This window comes from Bos taurus, chromosome 9 (assembly GCF_002263795.3).
Source record: "Bos taurus isolate L1 Dominette 01449 registration number 42190680 breed Hereford chromosome 9, ARS-UCD2.0, whole genome shotgun sequence".
NCBI lineage: Eukaryota > Metazoa > Chordata > Mammalia > Artiodactyla > Bovidae > Bos > Bos taurus.
In genome coordinates, this window is record NC_037336.1 from 21,547,863 (window position 1) to 21,560,151 (window position 12,289).

General features: G+C 38.4%; 1 long non-coding RNA gene across 6 annotated transcripts in view; it reads left to right on the forward strand.

Moving 5' to 3' along the window:
* LOC107132757 (uncharacterized) overlaps window positions 1–12,289 on the forward strand; it is a 254,276-nt gene that overhangs the window by 35,109 nt on the left and 206,878 nt on the right. For 3 of the 6 annotated variants that reach the window (XR_001500953.3, XR_001500952.3, XR_001500954.3), the window contains exon 1: window positions 1,565–1,732. The exons of 1 other annotated variant lie outside the window; for it this stretch is intronic. This is a non-coding gene — a long non-coding RNA (uncharacterized lncRNA). Of the gene's footprint in view, window positions 1–1,564; window positions 1,733–12,289 lie in introns of those variants that run through there. 2 more of the 6 variants (XR_003036287.2, XR_003036286.2) reach the window with 2 other exon arrangements.

Sequence of the window (12,289 nt, forward strand, 5' to 3'; positions counted from 1 at the left end):
CCTTTGTTATTTAGAAAGCAAATGTTAGGAGTGGAGATGAACGTCTTCTATGTGCAATAAAATCCAGCCCATTTCAGTGTGTTTTTCAAACACATGACTCTGGCCACTTTTCTGGAGGAAGAGGGAAATCTTTCAGTGTGTTCTGGTTTCTGTATGAAGAGAAATAAAATACCAGCGAGAATAAAAAGCAGTGTGACAGTTTGGTAACTTTCAGGAATAATGCAGGCTTATTTGTTTTTTACTTTTGGTTTTGTATGTTGCTGTTGTTGCTCTTGTTGTTTTATGTTTTCTCCACTTCCACTCCCCAGTTTAATTCACTGCCCATCAAAGTGTCTATGATGTCGAGTATCAAAAAGTGCTTTCAAAAAAAAAAAGTGCTTTCCATACACAACCCAGGAGAAAGGAATAGACTTATAGACTGATATTTTGAGGGTTAGTTAATGTTAAATTAAAATTAAATCACTGCTAATTGCTCAGTGATTAAAAAATAATGAAATCATTATATATGAAAATAATAATTTATATTAACAAGTTAATTTCAAAGTGCAAATAATCTGAATAACTGAAACTCTAAAGAGGAGATGCAGAAGGAACAAAACTAACTGAACATTTAGGCTAACTTGACATTGATAATTCCCTATTATTACTTGTGAAAAAACCATGCCCACAAAAATCAACAGTCACTTATTTTCAGAAGTCCATAGGTATTAGGTGTTCTCTGGGCCGGTTACACTTGTTTGACTAAAGCCCATGTTGATTTAATATTCATGACATTTCATGCTCTGAGTAGTTTCACTGCCCACAAATTTAGGATAATGTATTAAATAAATTACATATTATAAAATACTTTAAGCCTTATTGCAAATCACCCATTATCCTCAAGTCAACACGCACTACATATCTTCACATCCATTATACAAACTGTTAATTTTTCAAAGGACTTGAGACAAATTTAAGTACATTTGGAAAAAAAGAAAAAATTTTGCCAGTCCATTTTGAACATGTACCTCTTAGAAATTAGGAACATCCTTCTATCGGTTAACTGAAAACAAACTACAACAGCAAAACACCTATGTGAGTCACACAACCAAATTCTGTGATGTGTGATTCAACTCTGTGACCACCAGCCTGGATTTATAATTGTTTCCTTAGCATGTAGACAGCTTTTTAAACACCTAAGGGATAATTTGAATTTAAAACTACATTCCCCTTTTATAATGGCTATTAATGCAATTCCTGAGCATAATATATTTGCTTAATTTTAGGATTTGAAGATCTCTCCAGAAGAACTATAATCTATCCTCTTAAACTTCAGAAATGGCTCTTTAAGTCTGAAGGAGACTTTATAAGCCTATTGGTCTATTCCCATAACAAATTGTGGAAGGTTTTTCAAAAAGGCTGCAATAGTATGCCCCAGTCAGCATGCCCTACTGCAGTGTGCCCCTTATCTTGTGTCTATGCTGGTTTATGATTTACTGGTAACCAATCGAACACAGCAAAAGTGTTGCATGTGACTTTCATGGTTGTCGAAAAGCCAGTGCAGCTTTCACCTTGCACACTAGAAAGCTTACCTTTGGAACCTCCAGTTGCCATACAAAATTTTCAGCTATTGTGAGATAGAAGCCCTAGCAACGTGAAGAGACCACAGGCAGGTGCTCCAGTCTACTGCCCAGTTGAGATGCCAGTCAATAGCCAGCATTAACAACCATACATGTGAGATCCACAATGTCCAGTGAGTATAAACTACATATAAAATTTTAAGTTTTCTATTCAGATCAGATCAGATCAGTCGCTCAGTTGTGTCCAACTCTTGCGACCCCATGAATCGCAGCACGCCAGGCCTCCCTGTCCATCACCAACTCCCGGAGTTCACTCAGACTCACGTCCATCGAGCCAGTGATGCCATCCAGCCATCTCAGCCTCTGTCGTCCCCTTCTCCTCCTGCCCCCAATCCCTCCCAGCATCAGGGTCTTTTCCAACGAGTCAACTCTTTGCATGAGGTGGCCAAAGTACTGGAGTTTCAGCTTTAGCATCATTCCTTCCAAAGAAATCCCAGGGCTGATCTCCTTCAGAATGGACTGGTTGGATCTCCTTGCAGTCCAAGGGATTCTCAAGAGTCTTCTCCAACACCACAGTTCAAAAGCATCAATTCTTCGGCACGCAGCCTTCTTCACAGTCCAACTCTCACATCCATACATGACCACAGGAAAAACCATAGCCTTGACTAGATGAACCTTTGTTGGCAAACTAATGTCCCTGCTTTTGAATATGCTATCTAGATTGGTCATAACTTTCCTTCCAAGGAGTAAGTGTCTTTTAATTTCATGGCTGCAGTCACCATCTGCAGTGATTTTGGAGCCCAGAAAAATAAAGTCTGACACTGTTTCCACTGTTTCCCCATCTATTTCCCATGACGTGGTGGGACCAGATGCCATGATCTTCGTTTTCTGAATGTTGAGCTTTAAGCCAACTTTTTCACTCTCCACTTTCACTTTCATCAAGAGGCTTTTCAGTTCCTCTTCACTTTCTGCCATAAGGGTGGTGTCATCTGCATATCTGAGGTTATTGATATTTCTCCCGGCAATCTTGATTTCAGCTTGTGTTTCTTCCAATCCAGCATTTCTCATAATGTACTCTGCATATAAGTTAAATAAACAGGGTGACAATATACAGCCTTGACGAACTCCTTTCCCTATTTGGAACCAGTCTGTTGTTCCATGTCCAGTTCTAACTGTTGCTTCCTGACCTGCATACAAATTTCTCAAGCAACAGATCAGGTGGTCTGGTATTCCCATCTCTTTCAGAATTTTCCACAGTTTACTGTGATCCACACAGTCAAAGGCTTTGGCATAGTCAATAAAGCAGAAATAGATGTTTTTCTGGAACTCTCTTGCTTTTTCCATGATCCAGCAGATGTTGGCAATTTGATCTCTGGTTCCTCTGCCTTTTCTAAAACCAGCTCGAACATCAGGAAGTTCATGGTTCACATATTGCTGAAGCCTGGCTTGGAGAATTTGGAGCATTACTTTACTAGCGTGTGAGATGAGTGCAATTGTGCGGTAGTTTGAGCATTCTTTGGCATTGCCTTTCTTTGGGATTGGAATGAAAACTGACCTTTTCCAGTCCTGTGGCCACTGCTGAGTTTTCCAAATTTGCTGGCGTATTCAGTGCAGCACTTTCACAGCATCATCTTTCAGGATTTGGAATAGCTCAACTGGAATTCCATTACCTCCACTAGTTTTGTTCGTAGTGATGCTTTCTAAGGCCCACTTGACTTCACATTCCAGGATGTCTGGCTCTAGGTCAGTGATCACACCATCATGATTATCTGGGTCATGAAGATCTTTTTTGTACAGTTCTTCTGTGTATTCTTGCCATCTCTTCTTAATATCTTCTGCTTCTGTTAGGTCCATACCATTTCTGTCCTTTTTCGAGCTCATCTTTGCATGAAATATTCCTTTGGTATCTCTGATTTTTTTGAATAGATCCCTAGTCTTTCCCATTCTGTTGTTTTCCTCTATTTCTTTGCATTGATCACTGAAGAAGGCTTTCTTATCTCTTCTCACTATTCTTTGAAACTCTGCATTCAGATGCTTATATCTTTCCTTTTCTCCTTTGCCTTTTGCTTCTCTTCTTTTCACAGCTATTTGTAAGGCCTTCCCAAACAGCCATTTTGCTTTTTTGAATTTCTTTTCTATGGGAATGGTCTTGATCCCTGTCTCCTGTACAGTGTCACGAACCGCATTCCATAGTTCATCAGGCACTCTGTCTATCAGATCTAGGCCCTTAAATCTATTTCTCACTTCCACTGTATAATCATAAGGGATTTGATTTACGTCATACCTGAATGGTCTAGTGGTTTTCCCTACTTTCTTCAATTTAAGTCTGAATTTGGCAATAAGGAGTTCATGGTCTGAGCCACAGTCAACTCCTGGTCTTGTTTTTGCTGACTGTATAGAGCTTCTTCATCTTTGGCTGCAAAGAATATGATCAATCTGATTTCGGTGTTGACCATCTGGTGATGTCCATGTATTAGCCACATTTTAAAAATTAAAAAGAAACAAGCAACACTCATATAGTTAATATATTTTATTTCACCCAGTATCCAAATATTATTTCTATATGTAATCAAGATACACCTTATTAATGACAGTTTTAGTTCTTTATATTCATACTAAGTCTTCAGAATAGTGTGTGTATGTATGCTCTGTGTGTGTGTGTGTGTGTGCGCGTGCATGTTTTACTTAGAACACAATTCATTTCAGACTAGATGTATTTCAAGTAGTTGATACCCACATGGGGCGAGTGCCTCCTATACTGGACAGCACAGTTGTAGATGACTCAAGCCTTCATTTGTCTTGTTTGCCCCACCTTCTCCCCACAGCTGTGGAGTCTTCCCAGCTTCCCAGACAATGTGGAGGCCTCTCCATAGGCCTGATTCACGTGATATATATTTCAAGCAGCTCAGTTTGTGGGTAATAAGGAAACACTGATAGTGAAGCATAGGTACCATTAGAAATGTAGGTTATGAAAATAGATGGTTTTTTGACCTCAGTTCAAGCTTAATTATTTTAGAGAAAGGTAAAACCATAGAATCTTAGAGGCCTGGAAAAATCACTTAAAGAGCATTTATTTGAACCTCCTCCCCAGTGCCAAAATCATGATTATATCATCCACAGCAATAGGTCTACTCAGGTTTGCTTGATTATTTACAAGTTACACCTCACAAGGAAATGTACTGAATTTCTGAGCAACTTTAAGTTTTAAAAAATTTTTCTTTACTATATTAATTGATTAGCTCTAGTAATTTTCTGGTATACTAAAGTTACAGGATATGAAATCAACACACAGAAATCCCTTGCATTCCTATACACTAATAATAGGAAAATAGAAAGAGGAATTAAGGAAACAATCCCATTCACAATTGCAATGAAAAGAATAAAATACTTAGGAATATATCTACCTAAAGAAACTAAAGACCTGTATATAGAAAACTATAAAACACTGGTGAAAGAAATCAAAGAGGACACTAATAGATGGAGAAATATACCACGTTCATGGATCGGAAGAATCAATATAGTGAAAATAAGTATACTACCCAAAGCAATATATAGATTCAATTCAATCCCTATCAAGCTACCAATGGTATTTTTCAGAGACCTAGAACAAATAATTTCACAATTTGTATGGAAATACAAAAAAACCTCGAATAGCCAAGTCAATCTTGAGAAAAAAGAATGGAACTGGAGGAATCAACCTTCCTGACTTCAGGCTCTACTAGAGCCACAGTCATCAAGACAATATGGTACTGGCACAAAGACAGAAATATAGATCAGTGGAACAAAATAGAAAGCCCAGAGATAAACCCACACACCTATGGACACCTTATCTTTGACAAAGGAGGCAAGAATATACAATGGAGAAAAGACAATCTCTTTAACAAGTGGTGCTGGGAAAACTGGTCAACCACTTGTAAAATAATGAAACTGGAACACTTTCTAACACCATACACAAAAATAAACTCAAAATGGATTAAAGATCTAAACATAAGACCAGAAACTATAAAACTCCTAGAGGAGAACATAGGCAAAACACTCTCCGACATACATCACAGCAGAATCCTCTATGACCCACATCCCAGAATATTGGAAATAAAAACAAAAATAAACAAATGGGATCTAATTAAAATTAAAAGCTTATGCACAACAAAAGAAACTACAAGCAAGGTGAAAAGGCAGCCTTCAGAATGGGAGAAAATAATAGCAAATGAAGCAACTGACAAACTAATCTCAAAAATATACAAGCAACTCCTACAGCTCAATTCCAGAAAAATAAACAACCCAATTAAAAAATGGGCCAAAGAACTAAATAGACATTTCTCCAAAGAAGACATACAGATGGCTAACAAACACATGAAAAGATGCTCAACATCACTCATTATCAGAGAAATGCAAATCAAAACCACAATGAGGTACCATTTCAAACCAGTCAAAATGGCTGCAATCCAAAAGTCTACAAGCAATAAATGCTGGAGAGGATGTGGAGAAAAGGGGACCCTCTTACACTGTTGGTGGGAATGCAAACTAGTACAGCCACTATGGAGAACAGTGTAGAGATTCCATAAAAAACTGGAAATAGAACTGCCATACAACTCAGCAATCCTACTGCTGGGCATACACACTGAGGAAACCAGAAGGGAAAGAGACACATGTACCCTAATGTTCATCGCAGCACTGTTTATAATAGCCAGGACATGGAAGCAACCTAGATGTCCATCAGCAGATGAATGGATAAGAAAGCTGTGGTACATATACACAATGGAGTATTACTCAGCCATTAAAAAGAATACATTTGAATCAGTTCTAATGAGGTGGATGAAACTGGAGCCTATTATACAGAGTGAAGTAAGCCAGAAAGAAAAACACCAATACAGTATACTAATGCATATATATGGAATTTAGAAAGATGGTAACGATAACCCTGTATGCGAGACAGCAAAAGAGACACAGATGTATAGAACAGTCTTTTGGACTCTGTGGGCGAGGGAGTGGGGAGATGACTTGGGAGAATGGCATTGAAACATGTATAATATCATATAAGAAACGAATCACCAGTCCAGGTTCGATGCAGGATACAGGATGCTTGGGGCTGGTGCACTGGGATGACCAAGAGGGATGGTATGGGGAGGGAGGTTGGAAGGGGGTTCAGGATTGGGAACACGTGTACACCCGTGGCGGATTCATGTTGATGTATGGCAAAACCAATACAATATTGTAAAGTAGTTAGCCTCTAATTAAAATAAATAAATTTAAAAAAATTTTTTTAATTTTTTCTTTAAATCAAATTGAAAAAATGATCTCAATAATGTCTCTTCAGCAGTTCTATTCTGGCCTCTAGAGCAACACAGCTAATCCCTCTGATGTAGCAGCCACTCAGAGTTTTGGAGACAGTTTTTTGAATTTGCACTTTCCCTTCCATTATCACTCCACCACCACCACCAATATTCCTTTTTCCAGGCAGAACATCTCAAATTCAACTACTCTTTGTAAGGCAGAGTTTTCAGAATTTTAACTACTAGAACAAATTGCTGGCAGCTCTCTCTTTTATGACTCTTTATACATCTCAAACCTTACCATACAATACTCAGAAACAAATGTGTGTTCCAGATATGGCCTGACCAATACAGTTCAAAAGGTTTGTTAGTCTTTCCTGTATGATGTATTTCCATAAAGGCAAGTTAAAATTGCTACTCACCAAAGATATTTTGATGGAGACAAGACTTCCTCTATCTGAACACACATAGTCCCTTAGCTGCAAAAGCACTTTAATACATCCTAGGAGGGGCCCAAAACTTAAAATAAGAAGTCCTGATCTTGAGTTCATTCAGCAAATGACTAGATGTATGACTTTGGGCAAGTTGTTTGTTTGTACTGTCTGTATCACGGTTATACTGTCTTATTCATTAAAAAGTGATAATATATGGACATGGCATCTTGAGGTAGGCATTAAATGGAATAAGTATGTGTAAATGATTGCAGTCTGTAAAAATCTGTACAAACATAAGGCCCTTTTATTATTAATATCAACCTAAGAATAGGACTTGATGCTTGTTTCCATTAAACTTTATCTTCCTAGTTTTGGCTCACCATCACTGCTCTTAAACAACTTTCTTTAAAACCTTATTCAATCTGATTTAGTAATTCAATAACATTTACAAAGCATTTGCTCTGTGTAAGACTTAGCATTATCAGTTGTCTTCGATGCCTTCGAAATTTTATGAAGTTTTCAAAATCCCTAGGTCATCCGTCAGCTGCCCACAGGCGTGTCAGAGTCTTTTATCCAAAAAGAGTGATTTGATTTAAGACTTTTAAGATTTAAGACTTAAGATTCTGTTCTTTGCACCTGCTGATCCGGAACCCTGGGTCAGGCTGCCTAGAACTGTGACATTAGGGACAGGTAGACCCAGCTTCACTTTGGAAGCTGTTGTGAGGCCACCTACATAGTTTCCTGCTTCCTTCCAAAGCTCCAGAAGTCAGAGTGAGCCAAAAACACCTGGTGGAATAGAAGAGCCTTTTTAATTAGTGGAGATAATAGGCCAAGAGACTCTGGGACTCAGACTGATGCAGGACAGTAAGCAACTAGGCATCAAGAACTTAATCATGGAGGGGGCTCCACTCCTTTGCAAGGTTTATAGTGGCACCAGACAAGGAACAAGCTGTAACATTTGGACTTATGCCAGCCCACAGTATACCCCCACAGAGAAAATGACCAAGAGAGAAGCACATTTTTCATTCTCTTCTTTCTGCTTCATTTGTTTTATATCTCATACAATAACATTTATATAAAGTAAATCAACTTTAAATTCACTATAAGTGGTGTGGCAGAGAATGGCAAGGTATTTTTCAGCTATGATATGATGTAGGTAGATTACTGATTTCCCCTTGTCAGTGTATCATGGATACTTGGAGGGACTCATGGGTTAGCCAGTGTGACACACTCATTTTACAGGAGAGGAACTGGCCTGCACTGGGTTGTCTGAGGCTCAGCAAATTAGCAGCAGCACAGATTACAATTTCCACTCTAATGAATTTCATCTCTGCTCCACTGATTAAGCAGTTAAATAGTTAAGCAACTAAGATGCTCACACACACATACACACACACGCACACACACACATTCATGCATACACATATTAAGTTGGAGTGACCTTCACTTTTAATCTGATTCATAGCAGTTTCTCTTCATAAATGGGAACTGGATGAACCAGTTTTGTACTTCTGGGTTTTTGATTGTTGGTTTGTTTGTTTTTTTTTTTTTTTTTTTTTGGTTTGTTTTTTTAAAAAGCTGCAATGAAAGGACTGAAATTATTTAATGAATCCACTGTCATTCGGGCTTCCCTGGTGGCTCAGACAGTAAAAAATCTGCCTGTAGTGCAAGAGACATGGGTTCAATCCCTGGGTCAGGAAGATCCCCTGGAGAAGGGAATGACAACCCACTCCAGTACCCTTGTCTGAAGAATTCCATGGACAGAGGAGACTGGTGGGCTACAGTCCATGGGATCCCAAAGAGTCAGACACAACTGAAGCCACTAACACTTTCACTTTTCACTCACAGTCATTATGCAGACCCAGTCTTAGATTAGGGAGTATCCTAAAACCCTATCAACATCTGCAGAAATATGGGATCTTGTATGAGTCTTTTCTAAATGTGAACTTGAAAACAGAGTCAACAAAGAAGAACAAGACTTAGTCATGGAAGTTTGTACCAAAGTTTGTATCTTAAAGCAGGTAGGAGTAATGCTTTGTTCTAAAGAAACGAAGGTTCCAGAGGAAATAAACAACCTAAAAATATAGAAGAGGAAGCAGCAAGCGGTGTGATGGAGTAGCAGGCAAATAGACGTGCCTGGAGTAGGGGGTATGGAGTATGGAAAACTAGTAGAATAGGAGGTATTAAAAAAGTGCAATATCTTGACACTGTCTGAATACAGTAATGTGAACAAGCCATTCTGCTGCTTGTTGCACAAGCCAATAATTTCAGGGTGGAAGCAACTGGGGGGGGGGGCACTTTATAGTATCTTGGAAGGCAGGTTTCAAAGTTAAATGCACATCTCCCAAATATGGAGTTGATTAGGACTAATGAACAACTGACCAGTTCTGTTGCACAAAATGAGGGTGAAAGTATTCATACTTTACTGGTTTTCATCCAAATCATTTTGAAAATCAAAGCAAGTACTTAATTTGAATTACCTCGTCAGGAATGATATTTGCTGTGCATTTATTAGCGTTTCACAGTCTAGCAAAGACATGCACAGATCTGTTTGAATTGACTCTCTCAACAACACTGAGTTAAGCTGTTATTACTCATATCTCACAGATGGAGGAAGCTGAGTCTTGAGAAGTTCAGTGAATTGCCTGAGGCCACTCAGCCTTTAGGTTGGTGCTGGAACTCAAACCTCTCTTCCGAATCCAGATCAAGGTCTCTTTCCACTGAACCATTGCCAGGAATAATAATATGCATCTCTGTGGGTCCATCACCTATGGAATAGTCTTTCTGTCAAGAGAGATTTCTGTTTAGGTGTTAGAGATCTTCCCTGACCACTTTACAGAGTGAAGTATTAGACCAGAACCTTCTCTGGAGGACAATTTTTTTTTTTTTTTTGGCTACACTGTGCAACATGTGGGATCTTAGTTCTCCAACCAGGGATTGAACCCTTGTCACCTGTATTGAAGGCATGGAGTCTTAACCACTGAACCACCAGGGAAGTCCCTCTGAAGGCCAATTTTTAATGTTCTTAACTGTCTGACTTTCTTGTGGGGGAAAGTCAACCATAAACATCAAGACAATGGATCATGTGATTGCAGTTTCTGTGTATGAAAATTTGGAATTTCTATGATTCTCTAAGTGGATTGAAAATGGAAACTTGAAGCATTGGTTTAATGAGACACACAGAGATTTTCACCTTCATATTTTCTGGGGAAGATGAGTTATGGAGGCAGCAAAATATTTGTATTTATTTTTTAATTGGCTTTGCTAGAATAATTAACCCCATATTTGCATTTAATCTCTAGAAATTATTCTGTTGCCTATATTTTTATGGTTTTATATTTTCTGAGGCAGAGATCTTATTAAAATATTCACTGCTACTTTATATTTAATTCAAAGAATCAGAACTGAGTATACAGAAACCTTAGCAGGAAAAGAAAATGGCCATTTTTTCACTCCTTTTAAAGCACCAATAAATTTTATGATTGGCAGTGTAAGGAAAAGTCTGTTAATGATGACGCTAACAGACTTGGAATATTGCCATTTTGATTGACACCACTACTAGACAGACGTAAGTGGTATTTAGTCAGTGCCAGAAATTTCAATTCTCAGGTTGAATTTGGAAATAAAAATCCAAAAAGTCTGTTTACTTTTATTTTCTTAATTCTCAGGCTGATATTTAAAAAATGTTGAAAGACAAATCAGATAGCTTCACTTAGAGAAATATGAGGCCCCAAGGACAAAACTTTGACACATACATAGCTTAGCTATTTAAGGTCTATAACATCCTGCATTTGGAGAGCATATTTTAATTTACAAATATCACTTTGATACTTGCAGCAACCTTAAGGGGTTTGCAGACAGCACATGCTAGCATTCCCAGTTTAAAGCTGAGAGAGATGAAGGTCAGAGGGTCTGAACAATTTGCCAAAAGACAGACAGCTAATTAGAAGGAGATACGAGTCTCTAAAATCCTACTCTGTGTTATTTCTACTATTTGGGTTGAGCCATTTTAAAGTTGCTCTTTCCAGAACATTTTTGTCCAGTCCAAAGGGCAGATTTGTATGGTCTCTCAAGTGTGCTTCCTACAGTGAATATTAGTTTGCCGGTGGTTTTGTTATTGAGGTGCTGGGGGAAATGGAGTTGAAAAAAATAGTTTAAATTTTGTATAGTTGCTAATTAGTTTGGGAATATTGGGCAACTATGTAACTTAATAAACTTATAAAGCAGTAATTCAGTTAATTGTTCATGATAATTTTTTAAACTAAGAACTATTTCCGTAAGAAAAGACTGGATGTTTACCTACTATATGTGAGCTGAGTTTTGTGCTATGCTATGCTTAGTCACCCAGTCGTGTCCGAATCCTTGTGACCCCATGGACTGTAGCCTAGTCCGTGGGGATTCTCCAGGCAAGAATACTGGAGTGGGTAGCCTATCCCTTCCCTAGGGATAGGCTACCAATTCTCCGGGAGAACTTACTGACCCAGGAATTGAACTGGGGTCTCCTGAATTGCAGGCAGATTCTTTACCAGCTGAGCTACCCAGGAAGGACCCCCATGCTGGGTTTCAGCTATGCAATAATAGAAAGAGGAGTGTTTTCATGAAGGTTCAACCCCAAGCAGATTTGACAACCCTTTTCTGACCCACCCATTCCCGACCATGCCCAGCTATCCATCCTTGAGTATCAATAGGTCTATATTACTTTAGAAAATATCAGAGAAACAATTAGTTTGTCACTTTTAAATAGAGTCGATCTGAAATGTGACTGTGAAGGAGTATAAGCACGTCTTTTGTGGCCAAACTTCACTATCAAAGCAGTTAAAGGTATGCTAGAAAATTCCAAAACTTACACACCTATCTGGTTTTTAAAAAATAAGAGTAAAGGAAGATACCTCATCCCTGCCATCAGCAAACTGTGTTACCAAATGAAATACTTCATCCAGATACCGTTTTGGCCCTCTGATCTTTCTGAAGACAGCTTATTTATTTTTATATCCAAGATCCTACATCCTTCTGGACTCTCTCT